This window comes from Muntiacus reevesi, chromosome 3 (assembly GCF_963930625.1).
Source record: "Muntiacus reevesi chromosome 3, mMunRee1.1, whole genome shotgun sequence".
NCBI classification, from domain to species: Eukaryota; Metazoa; Chordata; class Mammalia; order Artiodactyla; family Cervidae; genus Muntiacus; species Muntiacus reevesi.
In genome coordinates, this window is record NC_089251.1 from 157019620 (window position 1) to 157037144 (window position 17525).

The window sequence follows — 17525 nt, forward strand, 5'->3', positions numbered from 1 at the left end:
TTCGGTGGGCCAGCGTCGGAGGAACTGGAGGTGACTCTAACACCGGCGTGGGTCCAGCCCGAGGTGAGGGAGTGTGGGGGTCCGAGGCCGGGTCCCCCACGGCACCTCCTCCAGGGCCTGAGGGGGCTGACGGGAAGGGGGTCCACGGGGTCTGTCATGGCTGAGGATGGAAGGCCCGGGGGTCCCTTGGGTCTGAGCTGCTCGAGCGGCTCGTGTTCAGTTCGTCTGTTTTGCGAAGTGGTATTTTGGCCACGGGAGCTGGCGCTCGACGGCTCAGGGACCCCGGGGGGCTGCTGCCTGACAGCTCTGCCACCCTGGTCATAGAATCAGGGTTTCGCTCCTCTGAAGATCCTCATCTGGATGCCAAGGACCACAGCCCTGGGATCCCAGGGGAGGAAGGGGGAAGGTGGGGACCGTCCACGCCTGGCCAAGCCTGGGCCTCTGGTCCCAGGGGAGCGACTTGGCAGAGGGCGAGGGTCCAGAGATGACAGAGACTCCTGGCCCAGCCGACGGTGACCTTGGCTTTGGAGAAGCCCGCAGAACTCCTACCAAGACGTCTGGGCCCTGAGCTGCCGCCAAGTGTCAACCCGTCGCCAGGTCTGACCCTGGCTGAGCTCAGCCCATGCTGTCCCCGCCGTCCAGGGTCCCCTGGTACAGCCACCGAGGGATGGATATGGAGGCAGCTCTGAGCCCCGTGGGGGCCACGCGGGTCTCAGTGACCAGGGCAGGTGACCCGCGATTATAGGCTCCAGGGTGACCTTCAGGTCACATCTCTCAGCTGTAACAAGGCCTGGGAACTTGAACTGTTTCCAGCTGTTGCTTTTCCATAGAGTGACTTTTTGACCCCCAAACACACCAAGTACATTATGAGAAGTGAGATGTTGACATTTCCAGCAAAGACACTCTCTACATCGTTAACAACAGCTCAGTCAGAAGCATCCCAGCAAACAAGCTTAGATCAAGTGCCCAAGTGTGGACAGGACCAGGTGGTCAGCTCGAAGAACAGCCACCCAGACAGCCTCAGACCCCGGCCATTGGCTCAGGCCCTAGACTCCAGGCTCTCGGGAGGTCAGCCTTTTCTTGGCCAAATGGGGTCTCTAACGGATGAACCTCGGGGTAAGAGGACAGCCTGACTGCAAGATGCCCATGTACCTCTAGAGGGTGGATTCTGAAACAAGTAGAGTAGTAAAACCTGACCATACCTCCTTTTATGTGCTGTGTATTTACTTTCAAATAATTCATTATTTATAAAAATGTGTTTTGCTGTACGGTGGATTTATTTTCAGCTTCAGCATCAGTCCTTCCAATGAATATTCAGGACTGATCTCCTTTAGGATGGACTGGTTGGGTCTCCTTGCAGTCCAAGGGACTCTCAAGAGTCTTCTCCAACATCACAGTTCAAAAACATCAATTCTTCAGTGCTCAGCTTTTTTATAAATCAGTTATAGTTTAGTGTAAAAAAAAAGAATGGTTTTTCTTATGGTTTAAGAGATATATTACAATTGGTAAATAAGACATTTATGTATATACAAAATATATTCACATAAACTTAGCATAAAATAATCATATATATTTAGTATCATATGCTCGTGCATACACACATACACATGCCTCATGAATATATGATATAAGATACTTAATCAAATATTTTGTGAAAGGCAAAGGAGAAAAGGAAAGATATACCCATTTGAATGCTGAGTTCCAAAGAATAGCAAGGAGAGATAAGAAAGCCTTCCTCAGCGATCAATGCAAAGAAATAGAGGAAAACAACAGAATGAGAAATCTAGAGATCTCTTCAAGAATTAGAGATACCAATGGAACATTTCATGAAAAGATGGGCACAATAAAGGACAGAAATGGTATGGACCTAACAGAAGCAGAAGATATTCAGAAGAGGTGGCAAGAATACACAGAACTATACAAAAAAGATCTTCACGACCCAGATAATCATGATGGTGTGATCACTACCCTAGAGCCAGACATCCTGGCGTGTGAAGTCAAATGGGCCTTAGGAAGCATCACTATGAGTAAAGCTAGTGGAGGTGATGGAATTCCAGTTGAGCTATTTCAAATCCTAAAAGATGATGCTGTGAAAGTGCTGCACTCAATATGCCAGCAAATCTGGAAAATTCAGCAGTGGCCACAGGACTGGAAAAGTTCAGTTTTCATTCCAACCCCAAAGAAAGGCAATGCCAAAGAATGCTCAAACTAGCACACAATTGGACTCATCTCACGCTAGTAAAGTAATGCTCAAAATTCTCCAAGCTAGGCTTCAACAGTACGTGAACCATGAACTTCCAGATGTTCAAGCTAGATTTAGAAAAGGCAGAGGAACCAGAGATCAAATTGCCAACATCCGCTGGATCATCGAAAAAGCAAGAGAGTTCCAGAAAAACATCTATTTCTGCTTTATTGATTATGCCAAAATCTTTGACTGTGTGGACCACAATAAACTCTGGAAAATTCTTCAAGAAGTGGGAATATCACTTGACCTGCCTCTTGAGAAATCTGTATGCAGGTCAGGAAGCAACAGTTAGAACTGGACATGAAACAACAGACTTGTTCCAAATAGGGAAAGGAGTATGTCAAGGCTGTATATTGTCCCTCTGCTTATTTAACTTATATGCAGAGTACATCATGAAAAATGCTGGGCTGGATGAAGCATAAGCTGGAATCACGATTGCTGGGAGAAATATCAATAATCTCAGATACACAGATGACACCACCCTTATGGCAGAAAGTGAAGAAGAACTAAAGAACCTCTTGATGAAAGTGAAAGGGAAGAGTGAAAAAGTTGGGTAAAAACACAGCATTCAGAAAACTAAGATCATGGCATCTGGTCCCATCACATCATGGCAAATAGATGGGGAAACAGTGGAAACAGTGGCAGACTTTATTTTTTGGGGCTCCAAAATCACTGTAGATAGTGACTGCAGCCATGAAATTAAAAGATGCTTACTCCTTGGAAGAAAAGTTATGACCAACCTAGACAGCATATTAAAAAGCAGAGACATTACTTTCCCAACAAAGTTCTGTCTAGTCAAAGCCATGGTTTTTCCAGTGGTCATGGATGGATGTAAGAGCTGGACTCACATATAAAGAAAGCTGAGCACTGAAGAATTAATGCTTTTGAACTGTGGTGTTGGAGAAGACTCTTGAGAGTCCCTTGGACTGCAAGGAGATCCAACCAGCCCATCCTAAAGGAGATCAGTCCTGAATATTCATTGGAAAGACTGATGCTGAAGCTGAAGTTCCAATACCTTGGCCACCTGAGGCAAAGAACTGACTCATTAGAAAAGACCCTGATGCTGGGAAATATTGAAGGCAGGAAGAGAAGGGGATGACAGAGGATGAGAAGGTTGGATGGCATCACCAACTCAGTGGACATGAGTTTGAGTAAATTCCGGGAGTTGGTGAGTGGGTGGGGAGGCTTAGCATGTTGTAGTCTATAGGGTCAGACACGACTGAGCGACTGAACTGAACTGAACTAAATTTATAGATTTAGCATTATATGCTCATGTGTCACATAGACATGCCTCATGAATATATGATATAAGATCCTTAATCATGTGTATTTTGCATTATATGCTTGTGCATGCACACATACACATACCTCATGAAGGCACAGTCTCTCCATCAGGACTCATTTCTTTAGAAACTTCCATCTTGTACACAAGACGCAACGGCACTTCAGCTGAAGATTTCAGTTGCTGGGAAGCGTGAATTAGATTGGCATCAGGAGGGCTCTAGGAGATTTCGGAGTTTCTTGCTATGTTTGGGGAGGAGTAAGTTTCCCAGGCAGCTCAGTGGTAAAGAATCCACCTGCCAAGCAGGAGATATGGGGTCAACCCCTGGGTCAGGAACATCTGGAGAAGCAAATGGCAACCCACTCCAGTATTCTTGCCTGGGAAATTCTATGGAGAGAGGAACCTGGCGGGCTACCGTCCATGGGGTTGCAAAGAGTCAGACACAGCTTAATGACTAAACAGCAGCAATAAAGCGTCACCACGCGTGGTGAGATGAGTCAGTTCCAGAACAGGACTGGCAACCCCAGGTCAATCAAAGCTCAGTCCTAAGTCGCTGGACACAGAGACTGCCAACACGGTCCATCCTAGCAGTTTCTTTAAACATAGTCACATAGCCTGCTGATTCTCTACGGCTGTTGCATGCTGTTTGATAAAGGATATAATAGAAAACTCTAAAATCTGTTTCTGGAATGCCATGGTATTTTATTCATAATTTCTCTTTCTGATTTCCAAGCTCTTTCTTTTCTAATGACATATTTTGGGGAATTTAAAAAATATGGTTGTACACCTTAAACTTAAACTATGTTATATGTCAATTATACCTCAATAAAGAAAAAAGGCAAATTCAGAGAAGCTGAAGGGTACATGATCAACACACAAAATCGCTATGTGTTTCTATCCACCAGCAAGATATAATATGAAAATAAAATTAAGAAAACAATTTCACTTGCAATAGAATTTGAAACAAAATGCCTAGAAGTAAATTCAGCCAAAAGGTAAAATACTTGCATAATAAAAGTGGAAAACATTGTGAAAAAAAATAAGAAAAGCCTAAATAAATGGTAAGACAGCTTGTATTTATAGATTGGAGGCTTTAACATTTTAGAACTATGATACTACACAATGCAAACCATAGATTCGGTTCAATCCCTATCAAAATTCCAATAACTTTTAGCAGAAATGGAAGAGATGACCCTCAACTTCATATGGGATTATAAGAGTTCTGAATAATTGCCAACACAAGACTTAAAGATAAGGACAAAATTGGCAGACTCACACTTCCTGATTCCCAATTCTACAACAAAGGTACAGTGTTCAGAACAGTTTGGTGTTGACATAAGGACGGACACATAGGCCAACACACTGGAACTGAGTCCAGAGGTAAACCCAGATGTTCACGGTGGACTGGTTTTCAACAAGGGTCCCAGGATTGTTTAGTAAGGAAGGAACAGCATCTTCAATGAGTGGATGTTCATGTGCCAAAGAACAACGTTGACTCCTGTTTCACTCCACATAGAAAAATTAACTTAGGTCAGAAAAATTAAATTAAGTCAGTGACCTAAATATAAGAACTAAAACTATAAACCTCTCAGACAAAACATGGATAAATCTTCATGACCTTGGATTTAGGAATGGACTCTTAAGCATGACACCAAAAGCATGAGCATTAAGGGGGGAAGAAAAGATAAGTTGGACACTCAATCAAATTAAAAAGAATGTCTGTATCAGAGAACATTACTGGGAAAGTAAAAAGACAAACTATTGAATGGGAGAAAATATTTAGAAATTATAAATCTCATGAGGATCTGGTGTCCAGAATAGATAAGAACTCTTTCAACCCCAAAACAAAAGCCAAAGAAAAAAAAAGAAAAAAAAAAAAAACTAGAAAAATGGGCAACAGTTTTGAATAGGTATTTCTCTAAAGACATACAAATGGTCACCAACTTTTTCTCATTAACCACTAGAGAAACCACGATGAGGTTCACTTCATACCCACTGAAATAATAATTTAAGAACAAGAGAAGTGTTGGTAAAGATGGACCAATGATGGAACTGGAGCTCTTTGCTGCAGGGGATGAAAAATGAATCATCTGCTCTGGACAGCAGTTTGGCTGTTCCTCAAAAAGTGAAACAGAGACATCATATGACCCAGCAATTCCACTCCTGGGTATAAACCCCAGAGGGCTGAAAATAGGAACTCACACAAGTGCGTGTCACACATGTTCTTAGCAACAATATCCACAGCAGTGAGAACCTGGAAACGGCCGAACATGCATCACAGATGGATGGAGTTCAAACTGTGGAATGTTGTTCAGCCTTAAAACTGATGCTCTGATACCTGCTACAGCATGCATACATGTTTGCTAAGTCACTTCAGTCGTGTCTGACTCTGCAACCCCATGAACTGTAGCTCACCAGGCTCCTCTGTCCACGGGATTCTCCATGCAAGATTACTGGAGAGGGTTGCCTTGTCCTTCTCCATGGGATCTTCCCCACCCAGGGATCAAGCCCAATTCTCTTACATCTCCTGCATTGGCAGGTGTCTTCTTACCGCCAGTGCCACTTGGGATGAACCCAAATAATATTATGTTGAATGAAATAAGCCAGACACAAAGGGTACGTGCTATATGATTCCATTTATTTGGAATATCCAGAATGGGTAAATCTGTAGAGACATAAAGCAGATTGGTGATGGTCAGAGATCATCTTTCGTGGAGATAAAAGTGTTCTGAAATGAAATACAGGCGATCATGTCACATCATTGTGAATGCACTAAATGCTGTTGCAATGTACACTTGAATATGGTTAACTTCACATGGCATGAATTTCACCTTACTGTAAGAATGGGAACTATATGATCATGACTGTAGCACAGGCTCAGTTAATGAACTGGTCAGACTAAGAATTCTGATGCTTTGCTTTGTGTGAGCAAAGGCTTAAGAGAAGTGTACAGAAGAGAATGACGTGAAGCCACCCTTGCCCTCTGCCCTCTGTCCTCTGCCCTCTCTGGGGTCTTGCTCTTTCTTTCTGGCCCCTTTTCCTCCAGGCCTGAGTCAAGTCACCAGTAGAGGTTGAGCTGCCAGCTTTATCTCCACCACCTATGGTTATTTGTCTTGGGAGGAAAATCATTGACTCAAATTTAAATTATCTCTGGATAAAACTCCTAAAAGAATCGGCAACAAGCTCGGAGTGTCTGGAGGAGACCCCTGAGTTCCGGGGTCCCTACGGCACGTGAGGACACGTGGACGTGCTCAGGCGGGCCTTCCAGGGGCTGTGCTGAGCAAGGACTTGGCATCAACCATTGCTAATGTGACCTCTACAGCAGGAGCATCCCTTGAAACTTCAGCAGGAATTAGACCGGGCGGAGGAAGCCTGGCGAAGACACAGCAGGGCTCCAGGTACTTTCCCACGGCCGCTTTGTTCCTTGCCTCTGAGTAGAAGGCGGGACCCTCGGAAAATTCAATCCGGATGGGCTGGCCTGGGCTGGGCGAGGCCGTCCTCACAGAGGGGGGAGCCTTCCCGAGCCTTAACCTTGAGGGAGGTGCTGACAAGTTTAGGAAACACCCAAATCCTAATAGCAATGTCCTGGGTGTAACCTTCCAAAGGAATGCAGTTTTAAAGCCTAAGCATGTCCCCTGCAGGTTGATTTGCTGAAAGCAGACCATGCAATCAGAGAAGGGACTGTTAGCCTTGGGGCCCAGACAGAGAGGTGACCGAGAGGGAGACCCCAGTTGCCTGTGTAGGACAGGTGTCCTCTGACCTGTGTGGGTGGCCAGATGGCTCTGTTCCTGGAGGCTGGACGGTCATGATGCGATGCAGTCAGCGTCAGAAGGTTTCAGCTTTTGTGATCATGAGTTTAGTTTCTGTGTCGATTCTCCAGGAACCAAGGAGACTTTGCAATTGAACTTCATCTCAGCTTGGCTGCCCCCAAAGGGGAGCACGGCCATGAGCTTGGGGTCAGGTCCCTTATCTTGGGACTCCAGGAGCTGGGAAGTGGCTGAGGGGAGTAGTGTGTCCACCACTGAGAGGTCACCTCTCAGTGAGCAATTCGAGCTCAAGGGTCTTCAGGCCCATTTGAGGAATTAGAAGGTCTCTGAAAGAAAGGAGTCTGGAGCGTTTGTCCGCCAGCCCCAAACCCCTAATCGCCCCGTGACGGGGCTGCTCACCCTGTGGGCTGAGAGAAAAGGGTATAAGGAGGTATTCGGGAGGCAGTTGGAGCTTGAGTGTGGAAGGGTTGGAGAGGCCTGGCTGACCCACCGGCTGCAGCTTGGGCTGGGGGGTCAGGGGGTGGGTGGGGCTCAGGAACAAGGGGATCCAGCTTTGGGTTGCGTGCGTGGATGTGCAGATGCTCCTGCAAAGGGAGGCAGCACCAGCCACGAGGCTCCGCCCACAAGACAACGCGAGCCTGTGTATTTACACCATTCTTTCCAGAAGCAGCTGGTTCACCACCAAAGAGCTCGGAGTGGACGCAGAAGCCCAGAGACGTGAGTGGGGGCTGCCAGCGTCCTCTGGGGTCCAAGCCGCATTTCTACCACTTTCCTCCAAAAGGCTGGACTCTGACCTCCCCAGCTGAGAAGAGTCTTCTGAAAGGCTCACTCACCATTTTGAGTTCAAAAGAGTTATTTCATGTTACACACTGGGATTTCCTGGATCACACAAAATCTGCTTCTGAAAAGTGTTCTCCAGGTCCTGGAAGAGACCTTGCATTACTGGTAGAGGAAGATTAGCTGCCAGACGAAGGGAACAGGAGTTGATTTCAGGCACAAAACAGATGCCACAAGTGTCCACGTATCCACACCAAAGTGAGAGTGTTAGTCACTCAGTCGCGTCCGGCTCTTGGTGACCCCGTGGGCTGCAGCCCGCCAGGCTCCTCTGTCCGTGGAAATCCCCAGGCAAGAGGACTGGAGTGGGCTGCCGTGCTCGCCTCCAGGGCATCGTCCCAACCCAGGAATTGAACCTGGGTCTCCTGTATTGCAGGCAGATGCTTTACCGTCTGAGCCGCCATGGAAACATCCACATCAAAGGCCCGGTTTTTCCTCTCTTCTTCCCTCAGGCCGCATTCCAACCTGAACCTCTGATGGGACTGACTGCCTTGGCAGCCTAAGGACACCAGGGGTTTTGTTTAAGAGCTCAAGAACTTTGGCGAAGCAGAGTGAAAGTGTGGACAACTGAAATCAGCTCGGTGGTCCCGCCAGCCCCTGGCAGCCAGTTCCCTGCTCCGCAGCATCTTCCCAGCATCTCCTCGAGGAGACTCGTCAGGTGGTGCCCTGGGGAGGGGCAGAAGCAGAGGTCAGCTGGCCCCGGACCCCCCACAGTAAGGCCCCCAAACCGAGGTCAGCGCAGGGACCGTCTTACTAAAGATGGGTATGCGGGTTCCTTGAGAGAGGACCGGCTGTGGGGGAGCCCATGAGGGGACCTGGGGGAGGGGAGAAGTGGGGTGGTCAGCGTAGCCCACCTGCTCTCAGGGAGCATCCGTGGATACAGGAGAAGATGGCCGTTGGAAGGAAGGGGGTCTGCAGGGCGCTGCGGAGCAGGAGGCGGGAAGAGCGGAGACGCTCTGCTTCCATCCAGGATGGGAGCTGGGGGCGAGCGAGCGTGGTTGTGATGGGAGACAGAGCTGATCCTCTGAGCGGGGTGGGGAGCGAGCCTGCTGCCACGGGCGCATGATAAAACTACGGGTGGGGATGCAAGGACCTTCCGAGACGGGCATCACCAGGCGGGTGTCGTCTCCCAGGTGGCAGGGCCTTCCTGGTCGAATCTCTGCTTTAAGGGCGAGCGCTGGAGGGCAGAGCCCACAGGACCTTGAGTTCAATCCAGGCAAAGGAGGTTCCAGTGTGTCTTCCTGTGTGAAGAGTCAGACTCCAGGGCCCACATGTCCTCAGGCAGTGGGGGGGGGGGCGGGGGGCTTCATGGTTCCTGAGATTCTCGCTTCCCCACACTTCACTCAGCATGCTCAGCAATAAAATGAAGAAAGAGAAATTGCCATCAAAATATATTCTAGATGGAAAAACAACATGTGAAACATAATTCAATTGTAAAAAGAAAAACTAGACATTTTGATAACACATTTTCTCAGTTTATGTTGACAACTGATGCGCTGGTCCGGGAGGGAGGAACTACCCTTTTCTGCAGATGAAAAGAAGGTGGTGAGTAGCCACATACTATCAGAGAGCAAGTCTGTGAGGGTTCTGGGGTTCCTGACTTTGAGCCTGAGACACAGGCTATTTCTTTTTATAATCTTTTACTTAAAAAATGATTTGCATGCATGAATGAAAGTCATTTTGTAAAAGGCAGACATTGTTCGCAATAAGAGGCAGAGCTTTGGGGCCCAAGTTTTAGGTGTGGCATCTCCGAGCTGCGTGGTTTTGGTTAAAGCATCCGGTTTCTCAGCTGTGAAGGAGAAAGACCACTCAGGCTCACAGAAACCCTCTGACCATCAGAGGGGCCCCGAGCAATGCTGGGGGCCCACTGACTCCCATCTCCCTTCCCCGAGCCCCTCTTCACGTGCCCCAAACCCCACACTCAAGGAGCTTTGTCAGCAGTTATGTAGTGTTCATCTTCTCACAGTGTTCTGTGAATTATCTTAGTTTTTAAATGGAAGTATGCTTCAAGATTTTAAGCCCAGAGTTCTTGCTCAAGAAAAGCTCAAAACCCAGAAATAGCTACTACATTGTTTGCCAAAGCATGACTTAAAAAATATTTCTATGAAAAAAAAAAATCTGTGGTTCTCTTAATGGCTACTGAGACTATATCCAACTTTTACTTTATTGTGAAATGGCAAGTTTCAACATTTACCTTCAATAAATAGCATGCATTTTGTCAGACACCAGATTCCAAGCTTCCCAGAAAAGTGCAATTGTGGTGATTCAAGTAAGAGGAACCCAGATTCCTGGGCCCAGTGGCCTCCGGCTGCCACAGTGCCCACAGGAGCCCAGCCACCGGCCGCGGGGAGACCAGTGATGTGGCGAGAGCCGGCCCGGCAGGGTGGGCTGGGGAGACACACGTGATGTGGTCAACCCAGGGCACCAGGGGACTGGCACGGCCGAACTGCCCACGGCCCCAGAAGGCGCATGCCTACACTCCAGGGCCCGCGGGCGGAGACTCTCGGCTTGGCACACGAGCTGCTCACTGCATGTGGAAGTGTGCGGGGCCCCGAGCCTCAGGAAGGAGTGAGTCTGGGAGGCAGACCCGCCACTCGCGGAAAGTCTTCTGATCGCAAACAACACACCGAAGCACATGGATTCCTTTACTCACCGTTCAGCGATGTTTTCTAGAATCCCACATGTTCCGGACACCCTCAGGTGTGGGGACGTGGTCGTTAAGTGGCCGGCAGGGGCCCGGCCCTCACGGTGCGCACACACTTGGGACCAGGGGCCAGGGGAAGGCACGGGGAGAGGGGAAGGAGGGAGCGCTGGGGTTGGTGACCGACAGCTGCAAGGGAAGGGCAGGGGCCATCGCCTGGGAGGACTGCCCTGGGGGTGTGTGAGCTCACCCTCCCGAGTCTGCTGGGGACCGAGGCTCCGGCCTCCTGGCCCACCAAGTCACGGCCGAAGGTCAGGGCCGGGGGCACCGGCCTGTCCTCCTGTGCTTATGCGTGGGAAGCTTTTCTAAGAAGCTGCCCCAGACTGGAGGGAGTCTGTGCATAGTGGATGCAACGCCCAGGGTCTGGCCCTGCTCAGCCAGCCTGTGCCTTGGGCTCTCGAACTGTAGAAAAGTGTCGAGATTTTCTCCTAGGTAAAATTTGGTTGACTTCAGTTCAATTGTTCAGTTGTGTCCCCATGGACTGCAGCACTTCAGGCTTCCCTGTCCATCACCAATTCCAGGAGCTTGCTCAAACTCATGTCTATCAAATCAGTGATGGCATCTAACCATCTCATCCTCTATTGTCCCCTTCTCCTCCTGCCTTCAATCCGTCCTACCATTAGGGTCTTTTCTAATGAGTCAGGTCTTCACATAAGGTGGCCAAAGTATTGGAGTTTCAGCTTCAGCATCAGTCCTTCCAACGAATATTCAGGACTGGTTTACTTTAGGGTTGACTGGTTTGATCTCCTTGGAGTCCAAGGGACACTCAAGAGGCTTCTCCAACACCACAGTTTGAAAGCATCAATTCTTCAGTGTTCAGCTTTCTTTATAGTCCAACTCTCACATCCATACACGACTACTAGAAAAACCATAGCTTTGACTAGATGGACCTTTGATAGCAAAGTGATATCTTTGCTTTTTAATATGCTGTCTAGGTTGGTCATAACTTTTCTTCCAAGGAGTAAGCATCTTTTAATTTTATCCAGTCACCATCTACAGTGATTTTGGAGCCCCCCCAAATAAAGCCTGTCACTGTTTCCATTCTTTCCCCATCTATTTGCCATGAAGTGGTAGGACCGGATGCCATGATCTTGATTATTTGAATGTTGAGTTTTAAGCCAGCTTTTTCACTCTCCTCTTTTATTCATTAAGAGGCTTTTCAGTTCCTCTTCACTTTCTACCATACGGGTGGTGTAATCTGAATAGCTGAGGTTATGGATATTTCTCCTGGCAATCTTGATTCCAGCCTGTGCTTCATCTAGCCTGGCATTTCCCAAGATGTATTCTGCATATAAGTTAAATAAGCAGGGTGACAATATACAGCCTTGACATACTCTTTTCCCAATTTGAAACCAGTTCACTCTTCCACGTTCAGTTCTAACTGTTGTTTCTTGACCTGCATACAGATTTCTCAGGAGGCAGGTAAGGTGGTGTGGTAGTCCTATCTCTTTAAGAATTTTCCACAGTTTGTTGTGACCCATACAGTCAAAGACTTTGGTTTAGTCAATAAAGCAGAAGTAGATGTTTTTCTGGAACTCTTTTGCTTTTTCTATAATCCAATGGATGTTGATAATTTGATCTCTTGTTCCTCTGCCTTTTTAAAATCCATCTTGAACATCTGGAAGTTCTGGGTTCATGTACTGTTGAAGCCTGGCTTGGAGAGTTTTGAGCATTACTTTGCTAGCGTGTGAGATGAGTGCAATTGTGCGGTATTTTTGAACATTCTTTGGCATTGCCTTTCTTTGGGATTGGAATGAAAGCTGACCTTTTCCAGTCCATGGGCACTGCTGAGTTTTCCAAATTTGCTGGCATATTGAGTGCAGCACTTTAACAACATCACCATTTAGGACTTGACGTAGCTCAGCTGGAGTTTCATCACCTCCACTAGCTTTGTTTGCAGTGATGCTTCCTAAGGCCCACTTGACTTTGAACTCCAGGATTTCTGCCTCTAGGTGAGTGATCACACAAAACATGGTCCTCTGGAGAAGGGAATGGCAAACCACTTCAATCTTCTTGCCTTGAGAGCCCCATGAACAGTATGAAAAGGCAAAAAGATATGACACTGAAAGATGAACTCCCCAGGTCAGTAGGTGCCCAATATGCTACTCGAGATTAGTGGAGAAATAACTCCAGAAAGAATGAAGAGATGGAGCCAAAGCATAAACAACGCCCAGTTGTAGATGTGACTGGTGATGGAAATAAAGTCTGACACTGTAAAGAACAATATTGCAGAAGAACTTGGAAAGTTAGGTTCATGAATCAAGATGAATTGGAAGTGATCAAACAGGAGATGGCAAGAGTCAACATTGACTTTTTAGGTATCAGTGAATTAAAATTGACTGGAATGAGTGAATTTAATTCCGATGACCATTATATCTACTACTGTGGGCAAGAAGCCCTTAGAAGAACTGGAGTAGCCCTCACAGTCAATAAAAGAGTCCAAAATGCAGCACTCAGATGCAATCTCAAAAACAACAGAATGATCTCTGTTCGTTTCCAGGGCAAACCATTCAATATCACAGTAAGGCAAATCTACGCCCTGAGCAGTAATGCTGAAGAAGCTGAAGTTGAACGGTTCTATCAAGATCTACAAGACCTTCTAGAACTAACAGCAAAAAAAGATATCCTTTTCATTATAGGGGACTGGAATGCAAAAATAGGAAGTCAAGAAACACCTGGAGTAACAGGCAAATTTGACCTTGGAGTACAGAATGAAGCAGGGCAAAGGCTAATAGAGTTTTGCCAAGAGAATGCATTGGTCAAAGCAAACACCCTCTTCCAACAACATAAGAGAAGACACTACACATGGACATCACCACATGGTCAACACTGAAATCAGACTGGTTATATTCTTTGCAGCCAAAGATGGAGAAGCTCTATACGGTCAGCAAAAACAAGACTGGGAGCTGACTATGGCACAGTTCATCAACTCCTTATTGCCAAATTCAGACTTAAATTGAAGAAAGTAAGGAAAACCACTAGAGCATTCAGATACTAATTAAATCAAATCCCTTATGATTATACAGAGGAAGTGGCAAACAGATTGAAGGGATTAGATCTGACAGAGAGAATGCCTGAAGAACTATGGATGGAGGTTCATGACATTGTACAGGAGGCAGTGAATAAGACCATCCCCAAGAAAAAGAAATGCAAAAAGACAAAATGGTTGTCTGAGGAGGCTTTACAAATAGCTGAGAAAAGAAGAGAAGCAAAAGGCAAAGGAGAAAAGGAAAGATATACCCAACTGAATTCAGAGTTGCTAAGAATAGTGCGGAGAGATAAGAAAGCCTTCCTCAGTGATCAGAGCAAAGAAATGGAGGAAAACAATAGAATGGGAAAGACTAGAGATGTCTTCAAGAAAATTAGAGACACCAAGGGAACATTTCATGCAAAGATGGGCTCAATAAAGGACAAAAACGGTATGGACCTAACAGAAGCAGAATATATTAAGAAGAGGTGGCAAGAATACACAGAACTATACAAGAAAGATATTCATGACCCAGATAACCACGATGGTGTGATCACTCACCTAGAGCCAGACATCCTGGAATCCACAATCTGGTTACAGAGAGAGACGGTTTTTGACTCAACTCTGCTTAGAGCCATGTCATCTACAACAGCATGATGCAGACACATGTTGGACAAGGAAAGCCACAGATTGTCAAATTCTGTAGGCTTTGTGTCCAGCAGCAAAGATGCCTGAGTTTGATGCCGGGACATGAGAGCTCAGGAGAGTCTGTCACTGTATTCATGTCCCATGTTTGGGAGGCACGAAGGTGGGGGAACACAGAGCAGCCCTCCTCATGGAAGGCCAGGCTCCATCTAATCTGCGCAGATACCAGACATACCGTGGGGCCAGCACAGCCAGCCCCAGCTGTGCTGGGTCGCATAAAGTGCACTTTGCCACATCTTGCTGTCCCTCAGTTGTGTCTGACTCTCTGCAACCCCACGGACTGCAAGTGCCAGGCTTCCCTGCCCTTCACTGTCTCCAGGAGCTGGCTCAGACTCATGTCCACTGAGTCGGTGGTGCCATGCAACCAACTTGTCCTCTGGCATCCCCTTCTACTCCTGCCCTAAATCTTTCCTAGCATCAAGACCTTTTCCAATGAGTTGGCTTTCTCATCAGGTGGCCAAAGTATTGGAGCTTCAGCTTCAGCATCATTGCTTCCAGTGAGAGCAGTAAACCCAGAGCAGTAGAGCAGGAGGAGTTGAGAAGCCAAAAGACGAGGCTCACTCTCAGCCCGAGCCACGATCCCTCCACTGGACCTTGGGAGCGGCCCTGGCATGCTGCTTGGGCAAGGGCTGGGCAGTAAGCATAGAGGCGGCTTCTTTACTCCACATGCCACACCAGACTGTGGGTGTCTCACTACTCATCCTCCGTGCTAGGGACAGTGTCTACCTTTCTGTACGAACTGTGCAAGGGCAAAGATGCGAGGCTTTCTGGGAGGGTGCATGCAAAGCGCCATTCATGCCTGTTCCTGATCCTTGGATGGGAAGGATCATCATTCCTGGAGGTGACAGGGTTTTATGTCCCCTTAGTGGTGACGTGTGTTTTTGCAAAGTTTTCGAGGACCATAAAAGCTAGGTCCCACTGGTCTTCCTTCAGCATAACTGAATGACGTGTCACATCCAGGCCACGGCAGGAAAGCAAATATTGCAATAAAGTGACTCACACAAGTTACTTGGTTTCCCAGTGCTCACTATCCTATGCTGTGGTTGTCGAGTGTGCACCAGCATTATGTCTATAAATCAACGGACAGACCTTCATTATAAAATCAGTTCAGTTCAGATCAGTCGCTCAGTCATGTCTGACTCTTTGTGACCCCATGGACTGCAGCATGCCAGGCCTCCCTGTCCTTCACCAACTCCTGGAGTTTACACAAACTCATGTCCACTGAGTCGGTGATGCCATCCAACCATATCATCCTTTGTCATCCCCTTCTCCTCCCGCCTTCAATCTTTCCCAGCATTAGGGTCTTTTCAAATGAGTCAGTTCTTCACATCAGGTGGCCAAAGTATTGGAGCTTCAACTTTAGCATCAGTCCTTGCAATGAATATTCAGGACTGATTTCCTTTTGGATGGACTGGTTGGATCTCCTTGCAGTCCAAGGGACTCTCAAGAGTCTTCTCCAACACCACAGTTCAAAAGCATCAATCCTTTGGTGCTCAGCTCTGTTTATGGTCCAACTCTCACATCCGTACATGACTACTGGAAAAACCATAGCCTTGACTAGACGGATCTTTGTTGGCACAGTAATGTCTCTGCTTTCTAATACACTGTCTAGGTTGGTCATAACTTTCCTTCCAAGGAGTGAGCATCATTACAAAATACTTCATTGCCAAAAACTGCTGCCTGTCCTGAGTCAACAGCGAGTTGTAATTTTTTTGCAATAGTAACATTAAAGACCAGAGCCCATGGGTCATAATAGCAAATATCTTAGTAATGAACAAATGGTGTGAGAATGAGCAGGGTGTGATGCAGAAATGAAGTGAGTACATGCTGTTTGGAAAATGGCTCCGACAGACTCGGAGCAGGATTTTCACACAGCTTGAGTCTGTAAGTATCATGGCATCTATGACGTGCTGTCGAGGGGCTCTGACTGTGCATCTAGCGTCTGGTGCAGTGTCTGGAGCAAAGTGAGTGGTTAACAGACACCTGCTGCCACCACGGACAGGAGCTGTTCAGGCACGAGGACAAGGGTGAGCAGAGGACCGTCTGCAGGTGCCAAGTGTTCTCCTTAGGACCGGCGCCCTGCTGGCCTGGCATCTTGGCAGTCAGGGCTGTGACGGACTAACGTCTGTGTCCCCCACAAAGTCACACACTAGCGTCTGTGCCCCCCACAAAGTCACACACTAATGTCTGTGTCCCCACAAAGTCACACACTGACGTCTGTGTCCCCACAAAGTCACACACTGATGCCTGTGTTCTCCCACAAAGCCACATGCTGAAGCCCTAGCAGGTCGGTCCACAGGGGTCACGCCGTCCTGGGGTGGAGCCCTGCAAAGGGAACCAGTGACCTTGTAAAGGATCCCCAGGGACCCCTCTGCCCCTCCCTCCACGTGAAGCCACGGTGAGCAGACGCCTGGAAGAGGGTCCTCAGCAGACTCTGATGGTCCCTGCACCTCGGGCGTCCAGCCTCCGGACCTGGGGACGGAGTGTCTGTCGTGTATAAGCCACCATGGGGGGCGTCCTGCGGTAGCAGCTTAAGCAGACGCGCTGACCCCTCTGTTGGCCTTCCCGTAGGCAGCGGGCAGGTAGGTGGTGGGTGTGCACGCGGGTGCACGCGGACGTTCGGAGACGCTCTGCACTCCATCTGCGGAGCTGTCACCCCGTGCACGTGCATGCAGCGTCCCAGCGCCTCCTGTGCGGGGTCAGCCCGCACGTCACACAGAGCCCCTGCCTCGCCGTGGCCTGTGAATGCTGATGCAGATAAGGGATTCCACTTTCTCTGTAATTTCTACAGCCCCCAACCCAGCTCTTGACCCTGAGCCGAACAGCCAATCATCCAAAAAACAGAAGCAAATGCGCAGAGCCCCAGTGTGAGCACGGAGCACGCGGAGTTGGGGGAGGCAGGACTTGTGCGGCGGTGGGTCAGGCAGCCTGCAGTCAACCCCGAGGCTCCCGGGAGTCCTGCGGCCTCTGGCGCGGTCCTCAGCACCCTCCCACTCCGATCTGCGCCTTGTCCCTTTCCTCCA